This window comes from Equus quagga, chromosome 10 (assembly GCF_021613505.1).
Source record: "Equus quagga isolate Etosha38 chromosome 10, UCLA_HA_Equagga_1.0, whole genome shotgun sequence".
NCBI classification, from domain to species: domain Eukaryota; kingdom Metazoa; phylum Chordata; class Mammalia; order Perissodactyla; family Equidae; genus Equus; species Equus quagga.
Genome location: NC_060276.1, coordinates 59,888,325 through 59,914,816, shown reverse-complemented (window position 1 = coordinate 59,914,816; position 26,492 = coordinate 59,888,325).

Genomic DNA, 26,492 nt, shown 5'->3' with positions numbered 1-26,492 from the left:
CACCAAAAAGCATAAAAAAAGTACTAATAGGTCTGAAGGGAGAAATAAACTATACATTACTGTTACGGGACTTTAGTACTCCACTTTCAGCAATGATAGCTCAGCCAGACAGAAAATCAGAACAGAAGCATTGAACCTGAGCCATACATTAGACAAATTGGACCTAACAGGCATTTATAGAACATTCCACCCAACAGTAGTAGAATACACATTCTTCTCTAGTGCACACAGAACAGTCTCCAAGATAGATCATATGATAGGCTATAAGACAAGTCTTAGCAAATTAAGAAAATTGAAATCATACCAGGTATATTTTCTGATTACAGTAGTATAAAACTAGAAATCAACAACAGAAGGAAAGCTTAAAAATTTAGAAGCATGTGGAAATTAAACAACACAGTTCTGAACAACCAATGGATCAAAGAAGAAATCAAAAGGGAAATGAAAATACATCTCAAAAAAAAAAGGAAAATTGAAACACAACATACCATAAGCTATGGGATGCTGCAAAAGCAGTTCTGAGAGCAAGGGTTAGAGTAATAAACACCTACATTAAGAAGCAAGATCTTAAATAAACAACCTAACTTTACACCTCAAAGAACTAGAAAAAGAAGAACAAACTAAGCCCAAAGTCAGTAGAAGGAAGGAAATAATAAAGATCAAAGCAGGAATAAAATGGAGACCATAAAAACAATAAAAAAGATCCACAAAATTAAGAGGTAGTTTTTCAAAAAGATAAATAAAATTGACAAACCTTTAGCTAGACTAAGACAAAGAGAGAAGACTCAAATAAAATAAGAAATAAAAAGAGAGACATTACTGGGCTGGCCCCGTGGCCGAGTGGTTAAGTTCACGCGCTCCGCTGCAGGCGGCCCAGTGTTTCGTTAGTTCGAATCCTGGGTGCGGACATGGCACTGCTCATCAGACCACGCTGAGGCAGCGTCCCACATGCCGCAACTAGAAGAACCCACAACGAAGAACACACAACTATGTACCGGGGGGCTTTGGGGAGAAAAAGGAAAAAATAAAATCTAAAAAAAAAAAAAAAAAAAAAAAGAGAGACATTACATCATTTACTACAGAAATATGTAGGCTCATAAGAGACTACCATGAACAATTATATGACTTATATGCCAACAAATTGGATAACCCAGAAGAAGTGCATAAATTCCTAGAAACAGACAACCTACCAAGAGGAAAATAGAAAATCTGAGCAGACCAATAATGAGTAGGAGTTTGGATCATTAATCAAAAAGATCCCAAAACGGAGAAGCCCAGCACCAGATGCCTTCACTGGTGAATTCTATAAAACATTTAAAGAAGAATTAACATCAGTATCTCTCAAACTCTTCCAAAAAATTAAAGAGGAAGGAACACTTCCAAAGTCATTTTACAAGGCCAGCATGACCCTGATACCAAGCCAGATAAGGACACACACACACACAAACTATAGACCAATATCCCTGATAAACTTGGATGAAAAAGTTCTCAACAAAATATTAGCAAATTAATTCAGCAGCAGAATAAAAGGATCATTCACCATGACCAAGTGGGTTTTATCCTTGGGGTGCAAGGATGGTTCAACACACGCAAATCAATTAATATGAAACATCCAACTAATAGACTGAAAGATAAAAATCATATAATCATCCCAGTAGATGAAGAAAATGCATTTGACAAAATATCCTTTCATGATAAAAACCTCCAGCAAATTGTTGTAGAAGGAACAACGTCAACATAATAAAGGTCATATATAACAAACACAGAGCTTACATTATACTCAATGGTGAAAAATAACAGCTTTTCCTTTAATATCAGGAGAAAGACAAGGGTGCCCACTCTCACCACTCTTATTCAACATTGAACTGGAACTCCTATTGTAAGCAAATAGGCAAGACAAAGAAATAAAAGGCATCCAAATCACAAAGGAAAATGTAAAATTGTTATTTGCAGATGATATTATATTATATATCTAAAATCCTAAAGACTCAATCAAAAAGCTATTGAAATTAATCAATGAATTCAGTAAAGTTTTCAGATAGAAGATCAAGATATAGATATTAGTTGCTTTTCTATACACTAACAGTGAAATATCCGAAAGAAAAATAAAGAAAACTATCTCATTCACAATAGCCTTGAAAACAATAAAATACTTAGGAATGAATTTAACCAAGGAAGTTAAAGACCTATAAAATGAAAACTACAAGGGGCCAGTCCCTTGGCCTAGTGGTTAAGTTTGGTGGGCTCTGCTTTGGGGACCCAGGTTCAGTTCTCAGGTGCAGCCCTACACAACTCATCAGCAGCCATACTGTAGTGCTGACCCAAATACAAAATAGAGGAAGATTGGCATAGATGTTACTCAGGGTGAATCTTCCTCAGCAAACAACAACAAAAAAAACTACAAGACTTTCATGAAAGAAATTGAAGATATAGGTAGTTCACATGCTCTGCTTTGACAGCCTGGGATTTGCAGGTTTGGATCCCAGGTGTGAACCTTTGCACTACTTATCAAGCTATGCTGTGGCAGGTATCCCACATATAAAATAGAGGAAGATAGGCACGGATGTTAGCTCAGGGCCAATCTTCCTCAGCAAAAAGAGGAGGATTGAGGGCCAGCCCCATGGCTGAGTGGTTAAATTTGCGTGCTCTGCTTCAGCAGCCCAGGGTTTCACCAGTTCAAATCCTGGACACAGACATGGCACCACTCATCAAGCCATGCTGAGGAAACATTCCACATGCTGAAGCTAGAAGGACTCACAGCTAAAAGTACACAACTATGTACTGGGGGGCTTTGGGAGAAAAAGGAAAAATAAAATCTTTAAAAAAATAATGAAAAAGAAAGAAAAAAAAGAGGAGGGTTGGTGGCAGATGTTAGCTCAGGGCTTATCCTTCTCAAACAAAAAGAAAAGAAAGAAAGAAATTGAAGATACAAATGGAAAGTTATCATAAGTTTATGAACTGGAAGAATTACTATTGTTAAAATGTTCATACTACTCAAAGTCATTTATAGATTCAATGCAATCCCTATAAAAATTTCAGTGATTTGAAGATACAAACAGAAAGTTATCCTAAGTTTATGGATTGGAAGAATTACTATTGTTAAAATGTTCACACTACTCAAAGCCATTTATAGATTCAATGCAATCCCTATAAAAATTCCAGTGGTTTTTCACAGAAATAGAAGAAAAAAATCCTAAAATTGGTATGTAACCACAAAGTATCCTGATTAGTCAAAGCAATCATGAGAAAGAAGAGCAAAGCCAATGACATCACACTTCCTGATTTCAAACTATATTGCAAATCTATAGTAATTTAAAATGTATGGTACCGGCATAAAAATAGACACATATACCAATGGAACAGAATAGAGAGACTAGAAATAAACCCCCATGAACATGGTGAACTAATATTTGACAAGGTAGCCAAGAACACTCAAGGGAGAAAGGATCGTTTCTTCAAAAATTGGTGCTGGGAAAACTGGATAAGCACATGCAAAAACATAAAATTGTACCCCTATCTTACACTACGCACAAAAATTAATGCCAAACAAATTAAAGACTTAACCATAGGACCTGATACTGTAAAATTCCTAGAAGAAAACATAGGCAAGAAATTTCTTGACATTGATGTTGCAATGACTTTTTGGATATGACACCAAAAGCACAAGCAACAAAAGCAAAAATCAACAAGTGAAACTACTTCAAACTAAAAAGCTTCTGCACAGCCAATGAAATAATAAACAAAATGAAAAGGCAACTGTGATTACAGTTGTGACTTATAATAAGTACATACTTGGTTTTCATCCCTGGTTCTGGCACAGAGCTCCTAAAACTCGTGGAATTTGCTAAGTGATGAGAGAAATGAAGGTTGCTTTTGTTGTGTTAATGAGGTGACTTTTAGGAAGCATAGCAGGATGGGGCTGGTCACCAGAGTAACCAACCATGTGATTAGAAGGTTGGAACTTTCAGTCACATTCCCCTGACCTCCAGGGAAGGGAGAGAGGCTGGAAGTCGAATCAATCTCTAATGACCAATCATTTAATCAAGCATGCCTATGTAATTACGCCTCAATAAAAACCCAAAAGGAGAGGGTTCAGAGAGCTTCTGGGTTCGTGAACACATGGAGATGTGGGGAGAATGGAATGCCTGGAGAGAGCATGGAAGCTCTGCATACCTTCACAAATACCTTGCCCTATGTATCTTTTCCATCTGGCTGTTCCTGAGTTATATCCTTTTGTAATAAACTGGCGATATAGTAAGCAAAATGTTTCTCTGACTTCTGTGAGCTGCTCTAGCAGATTAATTGAACCCAAGGAGGAGGTCATTGGAACACTCAATCTATTAGCTGATCAATCAGAAGCACAGGTGACAATGCGGACCTGACTGGTGTCTGAAGTAGGTAGGGGAAGTCATGTAGGATTAAGCCCTTAACCTGTAGAGTCTGACGCTATCTCCAGATAGATAATATCAGAAATGAGTTGAAATGGCAGACACTCCACTAGTGTCACAGAATTGTTTGGTATTGTGGGAATGTTCTTGCACGTTGGAAATTTCAATTGGAAATTGGAAATCCTTAGCAACCTACAGAATGGGAGAAAATATTTGCAAACTGTATTTCCAATAAGGGGTTCATATCCACAGTATATAAAGAATTTATATAACTCAATAACAAAAATGCAAAAAATCTGGGTAAAAAATGTCCAAAGGAACTGAATAGACATTTTTCCAAAGAAGACTTTCAAATGGCCAACAGGTATGTAAAAAGATGTCCAGCATCACTAATCATCCAGGAAATGCAAATCAAAACTAAAGTGCGATATCACTTCACACATGTTAGAATGACTATCATTGAGAAGACAGGCGAAAACAAGCGTTGGTGAGGATGTGGAGAAAAGGGTATCCTTGTGCACTGTTGGTAAGAATGTAAACTGGTTCAGCCACTATGGAAAACAGTATGGTGGTTCTTAAAAAGATTAAAAATAGAATTTTCACATAATTCAGCAATCTAACTTTGGGGTATATATTCAGAGGAAATGAAAACAGGATAGCAAAAGATATCTGCTCTCCCATGTTTACTGCAGCCTTATTCACAACAGGGAAGATATGGAAACAACCTAAGTATCTCTGAACAGATGAATGGATAAAGAAGATGTGGTATATGTATACAATGGAATAGTCAACGTTGAGAAAGAAGGATATTCTTTTGTCATTTTGGACAACACTAATGGACCTTGAGGGCATTGTGCTTAGTTAGACAAGCCAGAGGATGACAAATATTGTATAATATCACTTATATGTGAAATCTAAAATAGCCGACTTCATAGAAACAAAAAGTAGAATGGTGATTATCAGGGGCTGTGGGTGGACAAACTGGGGAGATGTTGTTAAAGGATACAAACTTGCAAATGGTAAATGAGTAAGTTCTGGAGATTTAATGCACAGCATAGTGGTTATAATCAACAATACAGTATTACATTTTCAAAATCGCTGAGAGACTAAATCTTAAATGTGCTTACCACGAAAAAGAAATGTTCATTATATGACATGATAGAGGTGTTAATTAAAGCTATGTTGGTAATCATATGGCACTATATAAATGTATCCAATCAACCTTGTGGTATGCCTTAAATTTACACAACGTTAGATGTAAATTATACCTCCATAAAAAATAAATTATTAAATATACATTAATAATAAATCAATATCAACTTTAAAAAAATAAAAATGATGTCTGCGGAATTCAAGCATATATGTGTATATTATATGTATATATACACACACATACGTTTAATTAAAATTTATTATAATGATAGCACAAAAGATAGGAAAGGTAAATGGAATTAAAGTTCTCTATGGTCCTTGCATTATTTGAAAATGGTAAATGTGCTAATTTTTGCTTTTAAGTCAAAGATGCATGTTGTAATCTCTAAAAGAATAGTACAAAGAATATATAACTGATTATCTAATAGAGGAGAAATAAAGAATAATAATAGTAAATTTGATTAACCCAACTGAGGACAAAATAGAAAAAGCAAGGAAAATAGCACAAATAGGAAATAAATAGTTCATGGTAGATGTAAATCAAACTATCAAAAATTATATTAAATATAATAGACTAAATATCCCATTTAAAAGGCAGAGAGGTCTGACTGCAAAAATATGCATACAAAACCCCATAATATATGCTACTTACTGAGGTACATCCTAAGTACTGGAACACAGAAAGCTTAAAAATAATGTATTAAAAAATATATACCATGCAAACACTAGCCAGAACAAAGTTGAACTAGTTATACTTCACACAAGAAAAAAAGAGATGTTAACTCAAGACATATTACTAGAGACAAAGAGAAATACTTTATAAAAATAGATGGATCAGTTCAACAGGAAGGTAAAATTGTTCTGAATTTGAATGACTCTAATAGCATAGCCTCAATATATCCAAAAGAAAAGTTGTGAGAATTAAAAAGAGAAATAGACAAATAGATTTTAACTCATTTATCTCTGTAACTAATAAAACAAACCAAAAATCCATAAGGATATAAAAGGCTTGACTGATAAAAAATGGTAAAACATTGGATTGTATAGAAATAAATTCTGTACCCACCAACTGCAAAAATTGACTATATTCTGGGCATTAAAGAAACTATTAGCCAATTTCAAAGGAGAGAAACCATACAAAATATGTCCTTTAACCACAGACTAATTAAGCTAGAAATCGATAATAAAAAAATACTTAGAAAATTTCCATATCACTGTAAATGAAGAAATTTGCTTCTAAATAATCCATAAGTCAAAGAATAAATTACATTGGAAAATAGAAAATACTTTGAGCTGATGATAACTGCAAAACTCAAGTAAAATAATAAATAACAACAATAATAATATCAGTATTAGCACCTAAAACATTAATTAACATCACCTAACACATTAAGCATTTAATATATGCCAGGTTCTAAACTAAAACCTTCACATGCATTATCTCTGGGGTTCTCAACAATGGCCATCTATTAGAATCATATAGAAAACTTTTATAAAATGATGTTCAAACTCCATCTAAACTAATTACATAAAAATCTCTGTGAGTGGGTAGCAGTCATCAACATTTTTGTAAAAGGTCTTTTGGTGATCTTAACATGTAGCCTGGATGAAGAACTATTGTATTATATTATTTGATCACTACAGCAAACTTATGAGGTATTACTATTATCAATGCCTTCATTTTCATAAGAGAAAACTGGGATAAAAAGAGGCTAAATAACATACTCTGGGTCACACAGCTAGACAAGGTAATGAGTTAGCCAATTATTTTTTCCCACAGCTATAGGGAAATGCTATGGTCTCTCCACCCTCTGATAGCCACATTGTATTGGTTTAGTGGCTTTGAGGTGCCTTCCTCCTGAGTTACATTGGGGTTCCCTCAGTGACACCTAAAACTTCTCTGGAGTTTAGGACAAAAGCCAGAATGTTTAGTCAAATCAAGCCATAGCATGTCCCTAACCCACCTTTCACCAATCCTTCTTCTGTGTATGTTTTTGCTAGAATGAAAATTTCCACCAATTCAACGAAAACTTTCCTGGCTGTGTCTCCAGATATAACTACACACTCTCACTTGCTGCACTATACAGCGGTAAGACTTCTATGATAGAAGCTCCTTGCGGGCAGAGGCTACATGTTATTTGCTTCAGTATCCCCGAAAGTTAGCTCAGTGCTTGCAACACAGTAGGTGCTTAGTAATGGTGACTGGATGAATAGATGAACGAGGAAGGAGTCTCTCCTACAATTATCAGTGGCATCAATCAGGAGGTTTCCAATGTATTTCCCTCCTCATCCTGGATAAAAGCCAAATAAGTCAGCCCTTTGATTTTTTTCAGGCTGAGAGTGAAGAGATACTGTGTTGAAGGGCAAAGTTGCCCTCCTGGATATAAATCTCAAATTTAGAAATGTTCCCCAAACTTCTTTAGTTGGCCGATGGTTTCCTATTATGGCTAACATTTCTTTGGTACTTACAGTGTGCCAGGTTACTTATATCTGAATTCGGCTTCAAAACAACCCCAGGAATTAGATACTATTACTATCCTTATTTTACAGATGAGAAGACTGAGTTTATAAGAGGTTAAATGACTTACACAACATTACCTAATCATTTTCCTTTGCACATGACCATAAGATGGAACTATAAGACTGCATTGCTTCTCAAATACTGATAATAATAGCTAAGCTTAAGATATCCTGAGCACTCATTTGCCAGACACTCTGAAAAGTGCTTCACATACATGATTTCACTTACTTCTCACAAACAACTGTGAGAGCTAAGTACTATTATCCCCAGTTTTTACTATTGAAAAAACCTAAGTTTTAAAGTTATTAAATAACCTAGCCAAATCCACCCAGACCTCTTCTGTGTCCTCCTCTCTTTTTATCCTCCTCCTCTTTAACTAATCTCAAGTTACAGTGGCTTTCTTTTAAGTTGGCTACAACACCAACTTCTTTTTCACCTTAGGACTTTACACACATACTTTTCTATGCCCTCAGTGCTTTCCTTGCCTGCTCTGCTTAAATTACTTCTCATTTTTCAAGTCTCAGTTTAAACATTATTTTCTCAGAAAGATCATTCCTTAATTGAACCTCAACTCACAGGTTTAACTCGTCACTGCTGTTTTACTCTCACATAAACATAAACACTTATACTTTTTCTTCAAAAGACTTAAAGCAACTCAAAAATTATTAATTTAAATTAATTTGGGTGTCTCTGTTAAATATTTCCTCTACTGGATAGCAAGTTCCATGAAGGTGAGTACGAGATGTTTTAATTATTGTTCTATATCTAGTGCCTGGCACTTAGAAGGCAGCCAAAAAACACATGTTCAAGGAATAAATAAAACCAGGCCTCAAACCATAGATTTCTAATTCCTGGCATGTACTCCCAATAACTAGTTGACTAAAACCTCTTTGTAAATTATTTTCTCAGCCTATGGTTATCTCTCAAGACAATGGATCTCATAAACTTTATTAGGTAAAATAATATTTATTTTCATTTTCCCTAGATATCCCATTTCAATCAGTAAAGGAAGCCCTTTCATTCTACTTTAGCAGAATTTCATTGGGGAAGCAACCTATTTTTCCTCTTTGTATCCTTTGTGGATTTGTGGACTTTGATCCCTTCCATAATCAGCACTCATCTTTCCAGATTGAAGAATCTCAATTTTTTTAATGTGTCCTGTCTGTTTGAGGTCACCCCTCAGCTCCTCTGCTCCCTCGATCCTTTTATAGTGTTATTTTATTGTGGATGGTCTTAATAAGTGAACTAAATAACTACATTGACATTCCAATAGATGGTATCAACAGTTGAATTCTTAGACAATAATGAAAAACAAAAACAAAACAAAACAGCAAAAAAGCACTTTGACCAGAAAATACATGTTGATTTGTGAGATATGTATAGCCTTGGTCAGAGTTTCCATTCAGAGTGATGCTATGTCAGTTATCAAAATAACTTTAAAATTTTGTTTTTTATCCTATTGTTACGCCATACCTCTGCAATATATCATTTTCGTTATTTAATAAAGTTTGTAATTGTCAATAAATTCTTCATTGCTTCCAAAGTTTACTTATTTCAGTCTCCAAAATGATGCTTAACCTGAATTTATGAAGGACATATAGACGTTATCTACTAAGAACAAGAAAATCCGGGTCATCACTGTCTAAAAAAGAAAAGGTCAGTTTAGATGGAGTTACTGTTTTCTGGCATTTCAAAGGAAATGTTGAAGCTATGATGACATTGACAAATTGCCAGTATTTATTTAAATGGTGTAATGCAATCTACTAGTAGTTCTACAATCTGTGTTTTTTAAGCAGTTGACCGGAGCGACTAATGCAAACAAATTAGCCTCCTGTGTGCTGGCTGTATTCTATTGGCAATTAAATATCACAATCCTGCATTATTTTATATATAAACTCTACTATCTAAATCATTTTATTGAATGCAAATGGTAAAATTATAACACGTATGTCTTTGTTACGATCAGTAACAATCATTTCTATAAATTGCACACGCAAAATGTATTTAAAGTTCAATCTAGAAAAAAATATGTAAGTAGCATAATGACTCTCCTCGATACTAATCAAGGTCCTTTGCATTGCTGCAAGAGTTTTCCTTTGAGACTCAAATTTGAGCCCTTGGTCTCCATTGAGATATGTTTTTTGTCTTTCTAGTTAGTGTCATATAAATTAAGTAAATTTAACTAGAAAAGAAAATAAGTAAGCTAAATAAAGGCCATGAGTGATAACCATTCTTTACCTGTAGGGATTATCTAAAACTGGGACAAAGGCTTTTTCTGTATAGCACACTAAAGTGACCAAAATCAATCTACGTGTATCTACTTTTCCTTCCTAAATGTCCAAAGCTCAATTACCAAGCAGTGACTTGTCCACTGAAGAGTCAGTTCCGTTCAGTTATTAGGCTGATCTCAACAATCAGTCTCAGTTATATCTGGCTGCTCAATGATCAACCTACAAATGGTTGATCCAAATAATAATGACGAGAGCCTGAAAATCAATTTTTCAAAGGCCCAGGTTTCAAAATACTTTACATGACCATCGCTTATGTATAGAATATGTGTTTAACAAGGCTGTTAAGGCCTCTAGAGGAACAGCTTTTGAGGAAAAAAAGTACTTTATGAGAAAAAAAAGAAAGGAAAATTTATTGCTTATATAGATCTAGCAAGATGAATAAACATGTTATTTGAACATGTTTTTGTTCTTGACAGTATGAGGTGTTTTGTAGAAAATAACGTGATTATTGATAAATGAAAATATTCTTTATTTCTTTTGATAGAAATTATTATATGTTGGTATAGTTTCTTCTATTGAAATGATACTTAATTGTGTTTTTCGGTGGGCTTGAATGCTAAAGGATTTATTCCCTCCACTACTCCATAATTATTCAAATTTGTTTTAACTTGTAATTCAATTCAACTCAGTTATTAAACACATGTTGTGAGCAAATAATTGTATTAGGAGTGATAGAAGGAAAAAAACTTTCCAAAGGCTACCCAGCAAGAATTTACAACCATGTGGGAGGTGAAAATGTGTATGTACATGTTTATATAGAACTGTAATGGGTGGATTTCTTAAAATGTTAAACAAAAAGCCAAAACGTTTTATTATTAATTGCAAATAGCTTAATATTTACCAAACATATTGCTAAGCTTTTTACATGTATTTCCTCATTTTATCCATACAATTACCCTATAAGTCACATTCTAATTTTAAGAAGAAACTAAGACATAGAAAAATTGTATCCAAGTCTTAATTATGCACTATGATCTTAAAAGCAAAAGAGAAATGTAATATCATTCAAGTGTCTAAAAATTGTTTGTTGGTTTTGAGAAGAGCCTTAAAGAAACAATTTGATTTTTCTACAGGAGGCTATTGTGAGGATGGGCGTTCAAAGAAAAGAAAATAGTTTTTGCAAAGTTCTTAAACCAAGAAAGTTTATAGTTTGTAAAATGGCGAATATAAGTGGGATATAGTGGCTGAGAGTGTGAGCTCTGGTATCAGTTTTGTTGTTCATGTTGTCAAGTCAGTTTTGACTCCTAGCGACCCTGTGACAGCGGAGGGGAGCCCTGCTCAGTGTTTTGTTCTATCCTCTCAACTTCTGGTGCTAAATCAGACAATGTTCTGCTGCTATTCATAGGGTTTTATGGCCAATCTTTTAGGAATTGTGTGACCAGGTCCTTCTACCTGGTCTATCTAGTCTGGAAGCTCTGCTGGAACCTGTCCACCATGGGTGACCCTGCTGGTATTTGAAATATTGGTGGCATAGCTTTCAGCATCACAACAACATGCAGCTTCCACAGTATGACAAGAATAGTTGAATTCAAAATCCTGCCATTAGCTTTGTGATCTTGGGAAAATTACTTAACTTTTCTGTGTGTCATGTGACTCATCTGTAAATGAAAATTATAATTATACCTTCCATATATGGTCTTTTTAGAATTAAATGAGATAATTCATATAAAATGTTTAGAATAGGGCCTGGCACACAATAAGAAATTAATGCATCATTTTATTATTATCAATAGTGGTAAGTAGCATAAAGAGAGTGGCATAATAATATAGCACGATTCTACTAAACCTCTAGAGCATACTTTCTTTTGTACTCCATCTAGTACCTAGCAAAGAGCTGGCATAGCCCACATTGACCACTTCCCCCTTTAGACTCCAATTTCTTTAGTTTTCTATACAAGATACTCAATAAATTCTTAATCTTTCCGTGATCACTCCATTTAAAAGTGTCTTTTCTTCTCTGAATTTCTATTTCAGAAATTATCTGGGACAATTTTTAAGACTCACATATTATAGTTACTTTTTTTACTTTTTATGTGGCTTATTACTCCAAAGAGACTTCAAACTTTTAGAGGGTAGAGAACGTGTATTATGTAACTGTGTAGTCCCTCCAGCACCCAACGTGTTATATAGTAACAGTTATTTCTTAAGCTCACTAGTTTCCTATGGGTAAATTATATAGTTCATTTATAGTGGTTTATTGGTTAATAATAATAGTAGTTCACATTTATTAAGTACCTACTATATACACGTCAGACACTATGTTTTATTCATATATCACCAATTTTCACAACAATTCTATTGACAACCATAAAGATCTAGATGAGGGTAATGAATGAATAAATTGGAATAAACTTAAGAAATGAAAAAGGTAATTGTAATGGAATCATGAGAATTGTCTAAAAAATTCTATGCTTATATCTTGAAGGATCATGAAAGGAAAGACCTTAGTTGAGATAGTTTACATAACTGTTCCTCTACCAAGTGGATAATTTCACCCTTTTACTCTCATTTTGTTTTTTTAAACATCTTTGACAGTGTCCTTTTAATCACTGTATAGTCGCCAAACTCCTAGAGCTTTCTGAGTCTCCATTAACTACTCCATGTTCCTTAACCAATCATTATAAGATTAGTGCTTCTTAGTACTATGTATCCAGCCAAGACTGTCATGGGCAATATTGGTCTTCTATGCCCTGTCTGTCTTTGCTATTGCCAGTTCTTCCCCAAAGCCCAAATAGGCTCCTTAGTCTCCTCAGTGTTTTATTATTTTTTTAGTAGTTATTAACTAATTCTTCTAAGATGTTAATGCTAGTTTTTGTTGTTGGTGGTGATTTTTTAAATTTTTTTTGTGAGGAAGATTGGCCCTGAGCTAGCGTCTGTTGCGAATCTTCCTCTTTTTTCTTTTTTTTCCTCCCCAAAGCCCCAGTAAATAGTTGTAAGTCCTTCTAATTCTTCTATGTGGGACACCACCACAGCATGGCCTGAGGAGCAGTGTGTAGATCCATGCCCAGGGTCCAAACTGGCGAATCCTGGGCACCCAAAGTGGCGTGTGTGAACTTAACCACTATGCCAGCAAGCCGGCCCCTTAATGCTAGTTTTTACCTAAACTCTTTTATCTTATTTATGTAACCTTTTACATGAGCCCTTCCCTGTTTATAATAGGGGTCATTCTATCTTAATAAAGGAGTCTGGATCATTTTGAAAGCCTTACATAACCAGGTATTCTAAATGATGACAGTGCAGTTTGTTTGGAGGAGACCCTTTTGCTCAGGGGACAAAGATGCCATGCCTAGAACTCAATAAACCTCAAATTGTATCTTGTAAGCAGCCACATTTCTGATGATTTCAAAGGCCATCTCTGCTTCACTTCCCCCCTTGTCTAGTATTTCCTTCTTTTGATAAGGTTTCCATGCTCTTCATTGCTATCGTCCAAGGCTGCCTCTTCAACTCTTGAGTTCCCTCCTCATTTGTGTCTTTCTACTTTTGTTCTTGTTATGGATCACCCCTCCCCATCTACTTATCTTTTAAATATCATTTCCTCCTATATGTTTGCCGTGAGTAATACTATTTCCTGGTTTTTTGAACTTCAGCCCTTACAATTATTACCCCAATTAAGATGTTCAGGTCTACTGTACTGATGTTCCACATTCTGCATTGAAATTCTCCTTTTATGATTGCTTCATATGCATGTTCAATTAGTGATAAGTTCTTACTTAGTAAATTAGATAGGTGAGATTTCCTTAATGGCAGTGTAAGCACCTGTGAAAATCCACTCCCCCATTAAAGCAATGAGATTGTTGAAAAAAATGTCAAATCAACTTTTTCAGTACTTGGGAAATTAACCAAACGCTGGGAACAATCCAATGAGCATTTACTCAAGAAAAACTACTCAATATCAGGAATAATAGCACACTCTCTACAACTTCATGATAATCTTAAAAACAATAGTCTTTCAACCATGGTAACTGGTTGGTCAGACCAATAACTTATAAACCAGCTACCAAAAACCACCGAAGAACAGACCAAACTTAGAGCTCCTCAAAAAGTTCCATCCTCAGCGCATTGTCACTATTTGACCCGTTTGGTAGTTCCCTAGAAAGGCTCCATTCACAGGGGTTGTAATTATTTGACCTAACTTTGAGCTCAATCACTGAGGAAAGTCCTACTCCCAGGGCATTTATTGAAAAGAATGAGCAGTAATTATCTAACATTGCAGATGCCAGAAGCAGAAATATAAGTTGGGGCAAACAAGAGCCTACCAGAAAACTTAAAAAATAAGATCTAGGGAATGAGATGTTCTCAGGAGGTTTTACTAAGCTCTCACGTAGCACTGAGAATCTAGGAGTCATGAGCATGTCAAGGGCTTTTCACATGCCTAAGGAAGACCTGGGAAGGCCCTAATCTCTCACCCCTGGTTGACTTTGAGGCCTGTGAATACAGAAATTAAAGGCTAAGACAGTGTTGGCTACTCCCTGAGCATTGAAGTTGTGCCCAACACATACAAAGTCATTTGGTAAAGGATAGAAGAAGTATTGGTTCAAGGCATTAGAGAAATTTCTAAACAAACCAAGCAAATATTTCAGTCCCCAAACAAGCAAAAACCAACAAGAACAACTCCAGCAAAACCCAAATGATAGCAAACTGGGTGGAGGAAATCTGATTTACAAAGTTGCTACATTATATTATTTTAACTGTCCACTTTTAAAAATAAGTTATATGACACTCAAAGAAACAGGGGAAAAAATAGTCAATAGAAATTTCCTGAAGGAGATTATATCTTGGATTTACTTGATACAAATTTTCAATCAACTGTTGTAAATATGTTCAAAAGACTAGAGGAAACCATATTAAAAAAAGTAGAGGAAGGTATGAAAGAATTTCTCCTCAAATAGAGAATATCACTAAAGAGGTAAAAGTCATATATAGATTAAAAAGAAATAACACAGGAATTTCTGGAGTTGAAAAGCACAATAACTGAAATAAAAATTTCCCTAGAGGGAATCATCAGCAAATTTGGACTGTTATGAAAAACGAATCAGTGAAGTTGGAAATACATCAATTGAGATTGTCCAATCTGAGGAACATTAAGAACAAAGAAAATGAAAAGAAACAGATCAGTAATCTGTGGGATAGCATCACGCATACTAACACATGCATAGTGGAAGTCTCAGAAGGAGAGGAGAGAAAGGAGCAGAAAGAATATTTAAAGAAAACAGGGTTAAAACTTCCAAATTTGATGAAAAACTTTAATCTTACACATTCAAGAAGTTCAATGACCTCTAAGTCAAGTAAACACAACGGCAATCTATACTTAGACATGTCATAATCAAACTGTCAAAAGCCAAAGACAAATAGAGAATCTTGAAAGCAGCAAGAGAGAAATGACTTATCACATACAAGGGATCTTCAATAAGATTAACTGTTGATTTCTCATCAGAAACCATGTAGGCCAAAAGGCAATGAGTTGACACATTCAAAGTTATGAAAGGAAAAGACCATCAACTAGCAAAATTATCCTTCAAAAATGAGGGAGAAATTAAGACAACCCTAGGTAAACACAAAAGAAGGCAGTAATGCAGGAATATAAGAACAAGAAAGGACATAAGACATGTAGAAAACAAACAGCAAAATGGCAGAGGTAGTCGCTACCTTATCCATAATTACATTAAGTGTAAATGGATTCAACATTCCAATCAAAAGGCAAAATTTGGTAGAATGGATTAAAAATATTACCTAACTGTGCTTTCAACAAGTGACACACTTTAGATTCAAAGACACAAATAGGTTGAAAGTAAAAGGATGAAAAATATTATACCATAAAAACAGTAGCCAAAACAGAGCTGGAGTGGCTGTACTAATATCAGATGAAATAGACTTCAAGACAAAAAAACATTACTAGAGAAAAGAAGGACATTTTATAGCAAGAAAAGCATCAATCCACCAGGAAGATGTACAATTATAAACATATATGCACCAAAATACATAAAACAAAAACTGTCAGAGTTAAAGGGAGGAATAGACAATTTAAAAATAACAGTAGGAGACTTTAGTACTCCACTTTCAATAATGGATAATACAACTAGATAGAAAATTAACAAGGAAACAAAAGACTTGGAATAGTAAATTATCTTAGTGTGCTACATCCTAGGTAAAATTTTGAGATTTTACAAGTATTTAATAAAAAAGGAATTGACTCAAAATATGGATATTTCAGTGAATGGTACAAATAATATGAGAAATGTGCTTCACTCTCAATTATATTTGCCCCATTTTAGGCAATTTTATAGTCTTCTTTTCTACTACACCTCTACAATTGTCTACTACAGTCAAACTTGAGAACTTTGTCTACCCCAAACCAACCCCTAACTTTTCTACTACAGTATCTTGGTTTATACTGAACCCAGTGCTTGGACTGCTTTCCACTCCAAGAATATCTGTTGAAATAGTATCCACGCTTCCAGGAGTAACTCAAAAGCCTTGTCATGTAAGTGCCTCCCCTAAGGACCTCAACTAGATAATTGTGAAATCAAAGATTTGGTGTGGAAATTGGAGGTCAAATTCTTCTTTCTTTTCATTAAGCATACAGCATAACATTTAACATAAATTTATTTTTTACTCCCTTGAGTCACTTTTAGTTCTTCATAGTCTCATCACATTTCCCATACTAAATCATCTACTGCTAAGAGTTTGAGATGTGCCCTGATAATTTCTGTATCCTACACAACACTAAGCAAGGTCCCTTGTGCTTAATACCTACCAAATAAATCTGGTAAGAATGAGTCAGTGAATGAAGAAATGAATTAATGTAAACATTGTAGATTGGAAAAGCAAGAGACTGTAATAAGAGAGAACAGTACAGTGTCTAGTTAAGTTGGATCATACAGTTACAAAATCTGAAATACAGTTTAAGATAGTTTCTTTGATTGTATTCTTTATATACCTATGAAACTGTATCTTATAGCAAAATTTCACCTGACATAAATCACAAAATGATGCTATAATTATTATTATTATCAATGATCACTCAATGTCTCATACACTATCGTAAAATGGATTGCTATGCTAGACCTTAATGAATCTGCATTTCATTGCCAAACAGGAGAGCATAAAGTTTAAGTAGATTTATAAAGAAGCAAATTGACATTAACTTGAATGACAACATTTGAGGTGTTTTAAATGAGCATTTAATTAAAATTTAGTCAAGTGATAATATGTTAATTAAATATCCATTGTTTGCATTAGACCACTTACTGAGTTTAATAAGCACATCAAAGATAGAAATCTGGTTGTCACGAGCGTCCCACGTGGAAAAACAGACTGTATTAAGAAATACGATTGATTTAAAAAGCAACACTAAAGTTGTGACCTGGATTAATCCAATCCGCTATGTTGTATTCACAAGGCAATATCATCCTCTATTTTAGAGTTATAAAATGAAGCTACTGCATCCTAGCTATTTGTAGCTTCCTTGTAGTTCTTGTTTCATTAGGGATTCTCAGAATGTCTGAAAACTTAAAGCAAATAATTGAACTATGTGTCCCCACTGCTCCAAAGACAGGGCTTTTCTGGGGATAAATGAAACATCTGTAAAATTTGATGGCTGAGCCCTTGCTTCCTCTTTGCTCCTACGTCCTCAGCTCCACTATATCCTCAACACATTCACTTCAGGAGCTCAGAGTCATTAATTATTTCTTTTCCTTTAAGCCATATTCATAGTCACCACCTTCATCTATATTAAAGTTACAAGGAATTGAGAAGTAGGTGACTAACATTTGAATGGGAATCCTCTTAAACTAAAAGAAAAAAGGTTTCTGGTAGCATTTCAGATATCACTCAATGGAAGTAGTAAGAAGTTGGGCATTGATGGACTCATTGTTGCCCTCTAAACAACAATAGTCATGTCACTACTTACTTTTCCACTGCAATCTGAAGGATTTCTTCCATAGTGAATTGCCTTTGAAATCTTCATGTGCTTACTATTCTCAAAAATAGGCACCCTATTCCAAGATATCTCAAAGAATTTAACTCTCAATTTAACAAAACCAGTTCATATTTCTTAGATCTGAAGGTTAAAGTTACCACTTGTAACGTTTTAACATGAGGGGACGTAATACAGAAAGAAACAATGATATTGGAGGGAGTATTCCAATTTGTAGGCATCAAATAATATTGTAAATAAAGATAAAGTGAACTCAAAAGAAAAAGTCGAGATATTATTGCCTCAATAATGTCCTTCCTATCAACAGAAAATCCTGGATCATGTGTTGCTTTTAGTTGTCATTGTCTCTTTAATGTATTTTGATCTCGAATCCTGGCCTTTCTTTGTCTTTCATGACATTGACATTTTGACAGAGTTCGAGATGCTTTTTGGAGGGAGTCCCTCAATTTGGGTTCACCTAGGGATTCCTCGCGGTGAGATTCAGCTTATGTATTTTTGGCAAGAATATCACAAAAGTGATGGTGTGTCCTTCTAAGTGCATTATAAAATCATGAAGAGGACACACGACATCCACTTGTCCTATTGCTGGTGATCGTAACTTTCATCTCTTGGTTAAACTGATTTCTGCAGGGGTTCTCCACTGTAATTACTATTTTTACCTTTGTTGTCAGTAACTGTCTTATGAAGAGATACTTTGAGACCACGTGAATATCCTGTTTCTCATCATATTTTCACTCAATAGTTTTAACATCTATCGATGATTCTTGCCTCAAAGAAGTATTACTATAGTGATTGTCAATGGTGATTTTCTAATTCCCTTATTTCTTCTACACTTATAAGTTGTAATTCTACCATAAGAAACTTTCCCTTCCAGCACATTTACTTATTTATTTATTCTTTTACTTATATCACTATAGAATATATCAATATTAATTTTCTGATTTGATAATTGTATCATTCTTATGCAAGAGACTCCTTTTGGTTTTAGGAAAACAATTCTACTGTCTGTTTCTAAGAATCTAGCTTTTTTAATTCCACTTGTAAGTGAGATCTTACAGTATTTGTCTTTCTCTGACTGATTTCACTTAGAGTAATACCTTTGAGGTCTATCCACGTTGTCACAAATGGCAGGATTTCCCTCTTTCTTATGGTTAAATAATATTCCAATTATCTATATCTATATCTATATATCTATAGCTATCTCACACTTTCTTTTTTTTTCTCCCAAAGCCCCCTGGTAAATAGTTGTGTATTTTTAGATGTGGGTCCTTCTAGTTGTGGCATGTGGGATGCCACCTCAGCAAAGCTTGACGAGCAGTGCCATGTCTGTACCCAGGATTCGAACCAGTGAAACCCTGGGCCACAGAAGCAGAGTGCACGAGCCTAACCACTCGGCCATGGGGCCGGCCCCTCTCACACTTTATCCATTCATCCATTGATGGAAACTTAGATTGTTTACAAGTCTTTCTTGTCTATTGCGAGTAATGCTGCAATGAACATTGGGGTACAAATACCTCTTTGAGATGGTGATTTCATTTCCTTCAGATATATATCCAGAAGTGAGATTGTTGGATGACATGGTAGTTCTATTTTTTTAAATTTCTTTAGGAACCTCCATACAGTTTTCCATAGAGGCTATACCATTTACATTCCCACCAACAGTGCTCAAGGATTCTCTTTCCTCAATATCCTCGCCAGCACCTTTTATCTCTTGTCTTTTTTGATAATAGTCATCATAAGAAGTGTGAAGTATCTCATTTTGGTTTTGATTTGCATCTACCTGATTATTAGTGATACCCAGCTTCTTTTCATGTTTCTGTTGGCCATTTGGATGTCTTCTTTGGATAAATGTCTAGTAAGGATTTTTGCCCATTTTTAAATATGATTATCAGTCTTTTTGCTATTGAGTTGTATGTGTTCCTTGTATATTTTGGGTATTAACCCCATTTCTGATAAATGATTTGCAAATATTTTCTCCCATTCTATAGGTTGCCTCTTCATTTTGTTCTTTGTTTCTTTTGCTGTGCAGAAGCTTTTGATTTATATAGTCCCACTTGTTGATTTTTGCTTTTATTGCTTGTGCTTTTGGTGTCATATCCAAATATTTCCAAGACCAATGCCAAGGAGATTTTTCTCTGTGTTTTCTTCTAAGAATTTTATGGTTTCAGCTGTTTCTTTTAAGTCTAATTCATTTTGAGTTAATTTTTGTGAGTGGTGTGAGATAGGGCTCAATTTCATTGTTTCAGATGTGAATATCCAGTTTTCTACACACCATTTGTTAAAGAGAGTATTCTTTCCCTTATTGAGTATGCTTGGGTCTTTTGTCAAATATTAGTTCAGTGTATATGTAACAATTTACTTCTGGGCTTGAGATTCTCTTCCATGGTCTATTTGTCTGTTTTCATGCTAGTGCCACACTATTTTTATGACTATAGCTTTGTAGTATAGTTTGAAATCAGGAAGTGTGATACATCCGGCTTTGCTTTTCTTTCTCAAGATTGATTTGGGTATTCAGGACCTTCTGAGGTGCCATATAAATTTTAGGATTGCTTTTCTATTTTTGTGAAAAATGCTGTTGTAGTTTTGATAGGGATTGTATAGAATCTATAGATGACTTTGGCTAGTATGAGCATTTTAATAATATTAATTCTTCTGATCCATGAACATGGGACAATTTTCCAATTAGTTGTGTCTTCAACTTCTTTCATCAATGTCTTATAGTTTTCAGTGTACAGGTCTTTCATATTCTTTGTTAAATTTATTCCTAAGTGCTTTATTGTTTTTGATGTCATTTTAAATGGAATTTTTTTCTCTATTTCTTTTTCAAATAGTTGGTTAGTGAGGTATAGAAATGTAACTGGAGGCCGGCCCCATGGCTAAGTGGTTAAGTTTGTGCACTCTTCTTTGGCAGCCCAGGGTTTCACTGGTTCGGATCCTGGGTGTGGACATGGCACCGCTCATCAGGCCACGTGGAGGCAGCATCCCACATGCCACAACTAGAAGGACACATAACTAAATATACAGCTATGCACTGGGGGAATTTTGGGAGAAAAAGCAGAAAAAAAAGAAATGTAACTGATTTTTTAAAGTTGATTTAGTATCCTGCAACTTGAATGAATTCACTTATTAGTTCTAAAAGTTTTTCTTCGAAGTTTTTATGATTTTTTACATTTAATATCATTTCATCTGCAAATAGAGACAATTTTACTTCTTTCTTTCCCATTTGGATGTCTTTTATTTGTTTTTCTTGCCCAATTGCTTTAGCTAGGACTTCCAGTACTATACTGAATAGGAGTGGTGAGAGTGGGCACCCTTGCCTTGCTGGAGATTTTAGAGTAAAGATTTTCTGTTTTTCACATTTAAATATGGTGGTAGCTCTGTGAAATATATTTAAAGTTAAAGGAACATCATGTCTACAATTTACTCTCAAATAGATCAGAAAAAATAAATATGTATATGTGTGCATATACATACAGACATACATGGAGAGAGGATAAAGCAAACACAGTAAAATATTAACAAAATTTGGTGAATCCAGGTGAAAAGTGTATGTATGTGTTTGCAATATTTTGAACATTTTTGTAATTCTGAAATTATTTTAAAATGAGAAGCTAAAAAACTTTAATAATGAACAACTGTATATATTTTAAATTTTATAATCCCTCTTAAAATTAACTAAATTAACTAAATCAAATTAACTAAAGAATGTTGTAAATGAAGTTTATCATTTATCAACATATCATACAACAATAAAAGTGGTTGTAATCACACTGTAACTTCAATTTTTGGTCTTCCTTTTTAAATGTAAATTCTGTATATTAAAACTTTCCCCAAATTGCTACATAGTTATTATATATATGAACAGCTAATAAAGATTTTATAAACATAATAGAGAAGGGATTTTTGCTCCTTCACCCTTCTCTTTTTCTCTTCCGATCTTCCTTCTTTCCTCCCTTCTTACCTTCCTACCTTTCTTCTTTTCTTCCTTCCTCTCCTCAGCCAGAAAGCTTTTACTGAGTATCTACAAAATACTCAACAATATGCTAGATATAAGATGGGGATGGGGCACATGGGAGGCACAAAAAGAAGAGAGGGAAACAAATGGAAAACTCCAAAGCAGATGATCTTAAAAACTACTCAAGGCGAAAGAATAATCCTTGAAGTGACCACTCACTCACATTTCTACATCAGAACCTCAGGTTACCTCTATAGGAAGATGACATCATCTTCAAATCTAGGAAATAATTTAAAAACCTATTTTGGATATAGTAAAAGTATGATGCATTTAGCTTACTACTTTGCAAAGTGATTGTGTGTTTACCTTTCTGTAAGACACTGTACTTATTAAACAGTAACCACATGAAAAGACATTCTTCAGGCAATTTGCCAAGCTGGATACAATGAAGCAGTTTTTAGGAGTGTTTCTGTTTTAATTATATACGGATTTTGATAGTCCCCCTCCATGTGCCAGTCAGACATCTCCTTCTAGACATATGCAGCCCAAAGAAGGCTTACCATGTCCAATTCATAAATAGGAAAGAGCAACCCATGCATTTAAATATAATGAAGTCATAACCATAAAGACATTTAAAAAGAAAGGTGCAAAAACTTCTCTAGCTCAGGGCAGCAGTAAATATGCACTACCATTTGTATGCATTTTAATGAGACCATTTATTCATTTAACACTTTTACTCATTAAAAACAAAAGTAGTTAGTATAACAACTGTCACCACCTCCTTGGGCTAAAACAGAGATTAACTCTGAGATCTGCAATCTTTTTGAGCAGAAATATATTCAATCACCAAGGGAATCACTTTCCTTTTAAAGTTTTAAGGCTCTTGTATCATAGATATCAATGAATATCTACAATTTTGTTATAGAGATGGATGAAAAATTTATACATGTGTTCTATTCTTCCTTGTTTAAGAGTATCTGAGAGTGGATGTGGTGGTTCTTTCCAGACAATATTAAGTGGCAGGCCAAAATCCACACCTGAATGCAGAGAAGAATCTAGGCAAGATAGAGAAGTATGTGAAGCTTGTCTTCTTAGCTTTCTTTGTTTTTTCATTCTGTCCATCTCTTCTTACCACTTTTCCTAAGCAAAGCCTCACATAGGGAAAGTTTCTCTCTGTCCTTTTTCTGTATCTAAAGTAATTCATTCAAATTGATTTTAACTCTGATGTATGAAATGTGATATTATCCTCTTAGGGTAATTTGTGTTTTAATAGAACAGTTGGTATTGCAAAAAGAATCCTGGAGGGGATCTGAGTTGTGTTGTCTTTGCCACTAAATTGCTTTATGGCTTTGGATAAGGCCCCACCCCCATGTGTAAATTGAACCAGATGGGTTATTGTCAGAGGAGGTTGTCATGCCTCAATGAGACGAGGAGTTTATAACAATGTGAGAGGAGATAGTTTGCAAAAATAATACAGGTAATCTGAAACACCCCCATCCCTGGGATTTTCTTCCTGCTACACACATATCTTCCCAGACAAGAATCGCTAGACCAGAAAATCTTAAAAGCATTGTTTTTTTGCCACCAAATTCATGGTTGATAATGTTTACTAGCATACATACATTTGAGTGTCACTAAAATGCTGATTTGTGACCCAAGAAAAATATAGAAATGCAAATGAGAGTGACATTTCTATAGGGAAAGCCTTGAGTCTGTTCTGATGTTTAAAAAGTAATAATTTCATTTGGTATGCTAACTACTATTCATTCAATATATTAATCATAACATTTAACAATAAATCATTATCAGTAAAAAAAATGCTTATCATGTTTCTTGCAACTCATAGGGATAAACCAGTGAATGCTAAAAAAACTGCTGTTCCTTAAGCTATATGGTTCTAAAATTCTATTAATCTCTAGTGGTGTGGATTCCAAGTTTCAGAACAAATGAATAAGGGAAATATTTCACAATAGGGAGCTGTCCTGGTGTATTCTAAAATAATCTACACTGGCATCCCCTTAGTTTAAGTTTGCATGCAATCTGCTGTGGCTATCTAGGGATGAATGAATAAAAGCACGCATTTTACGATCCACATGTTGATGGCCCTTCTCCTTTCCTGGGTTTAAATCACAAATCTCTCATTTACTAGTTTTGTGACTCTATGCAAGTCTCTTTGCCTCCCTTAACCTCAATTTCTTCATGGAAATAATATGAGAACAATGATGCCCATCTTGTACAGAGCTGCTGTGAAGATTAAATTGGATAATATATGGCACTTACTTTATAGACTATAAATCTGAGGAGTTACATGGAAGAAAATGTAAGAGTTTGACAAGTAGAAAGCAAACTTTGGTTGTCTATTCCAGAGAGGTAAGCACTTAGTTTATCTAGCTAGGACCACAACTTTCCATCACTCCAGGTTGGGCCTATTTAGGCAGGAGGATTGGCAAGAAACAACAATAAATCTCAATATAACTGATGCTTAAAAGAAATGGGTCAGCTAGACTTTCTAGTAGTTCTCAACCCTAGTTGAATATTAAAATCACTTAGAGTGTTATTAAAAAATAATAATGTTTGCTTAAACCATTGAGTTTTGAGATTGTTATGCAGTAATAGCTAACTGATGCAAATATCTTAAGAGTGATTAAAATCTTTTTACCCAGAAAAGATATAACATGTGCATAGAGTAGGAAATATACAACCACTAGCATGGTTGTATTATCCCCAATTTGCTCTTCCTCTGGTACTTGAAATGGTCATTTGCATTAAACTTTGTCCTTATGGATCACACTTTTGTGACTCATTTAAAGAAAAATAATCAGAATGATAAATTGGAATTTCTTTACTTGTTTTCATGACTCAGTATAATTAGTTCTGTGGAAAAAAAAGGAATCCACTTTGTACATCACTGTACCTCTATAGTACTTGGCACATAACAGGTGCTCAATAGATCTTTGAATGAGTGAATGAATAAATATCTGAAAATATGAGAAGTGGCAAAAGAATTTGAAAATGCTCAGAATGAAGGATAGAAAACTTGGGGAGAGTGGGATAACTTCCTAAAAATATTTTCAGGACTGCCAAGGGAAAACTCATATCAGCTCTTGGCTAGCAAGGAGATAATAATAAGTAATAACCTCCTCATTGCATAGGTATGTCAAGCAGAGGCTTAGTGATCATCTACTAGAACTTCTATAGAATGTCTTCATTGGATAGAAGGTTCAATTTCTGAGGATCTTTCAAACTCAAAGGTATTGAAAATGCCCGTCCTCTGTTAGAACCACCATAGTTAGTGCCTAGTGCTGTGCTGGAATGAAAATCTGTGGAACAGATTCTTTGTCTAGCTGGCTGCAGCATTACAAGAAGCAGTCCAAAGCAGCAGGTTAGAGCCCAAGAAGCTTTGGTGTAAGACAGATCTGGGTTCAATTCCTGGCTGTGCTACTTAAGAAAATAACCTTGACAATTTATTTAACCTCTCAGAAATTGGTTTTTGCATCTAGAAAATAGGGATAATAGAAATGACACTTATGGCAAAAGATTATTAAATGGGTAAAGCATTATGCTTAACAAATAATAAGAGCTGAGAAAATATTAGCTACTACCTCTAATATTATATATATTTGATTATCATCATAGCCTGAATAGTGAAGAAGAGCAAGGAAAGAGAGCAGGGTGAGAACCAGAGGGGCATCTATTTTCTAATTTCATGTGAATTGTTTCCATTCATATAAAGGCACTTGTGCATGCCTTTGTGTACTTAGTTGTGCTTCAGGGTCCCTTGAAGACCTTATAGTTTATCATTTCTCATATGAGAATGAAACTGCCTGGTACATAAAGTGGCTGCCACAGCAGACAGGGAAGTCTCCATGGGAATCTCTTTAGCTTCCTCAGAGTTGAGGTTGCTTTGCTCCTTGATTGTGAGACAAGGATCCTCAGCCTATGTTTATCTGAGTTACACAGAAGACTTTTGGTAATTTTTGTCGATAGTGACTACTCTTGTATCTCCAGAATCTAGAGCACTTGAGGATAAATTGACCGTAGGCTGACAAGTCACCTAAACCACTTACTTAAGTTCTGTGAGCAATAGACTGACATTGATTTTTTTTTCAAACAATAGACTAGAAAGCTTACAACTGGATTCCTGGGGTCCACTCACCCTCAACTCTCCATTAGGAAAAATCATATGGTAAAATATGCCAAGTAGAAATGCGTCTGTACCAAGGCACATTATATTTCCCACTTTTTCCTT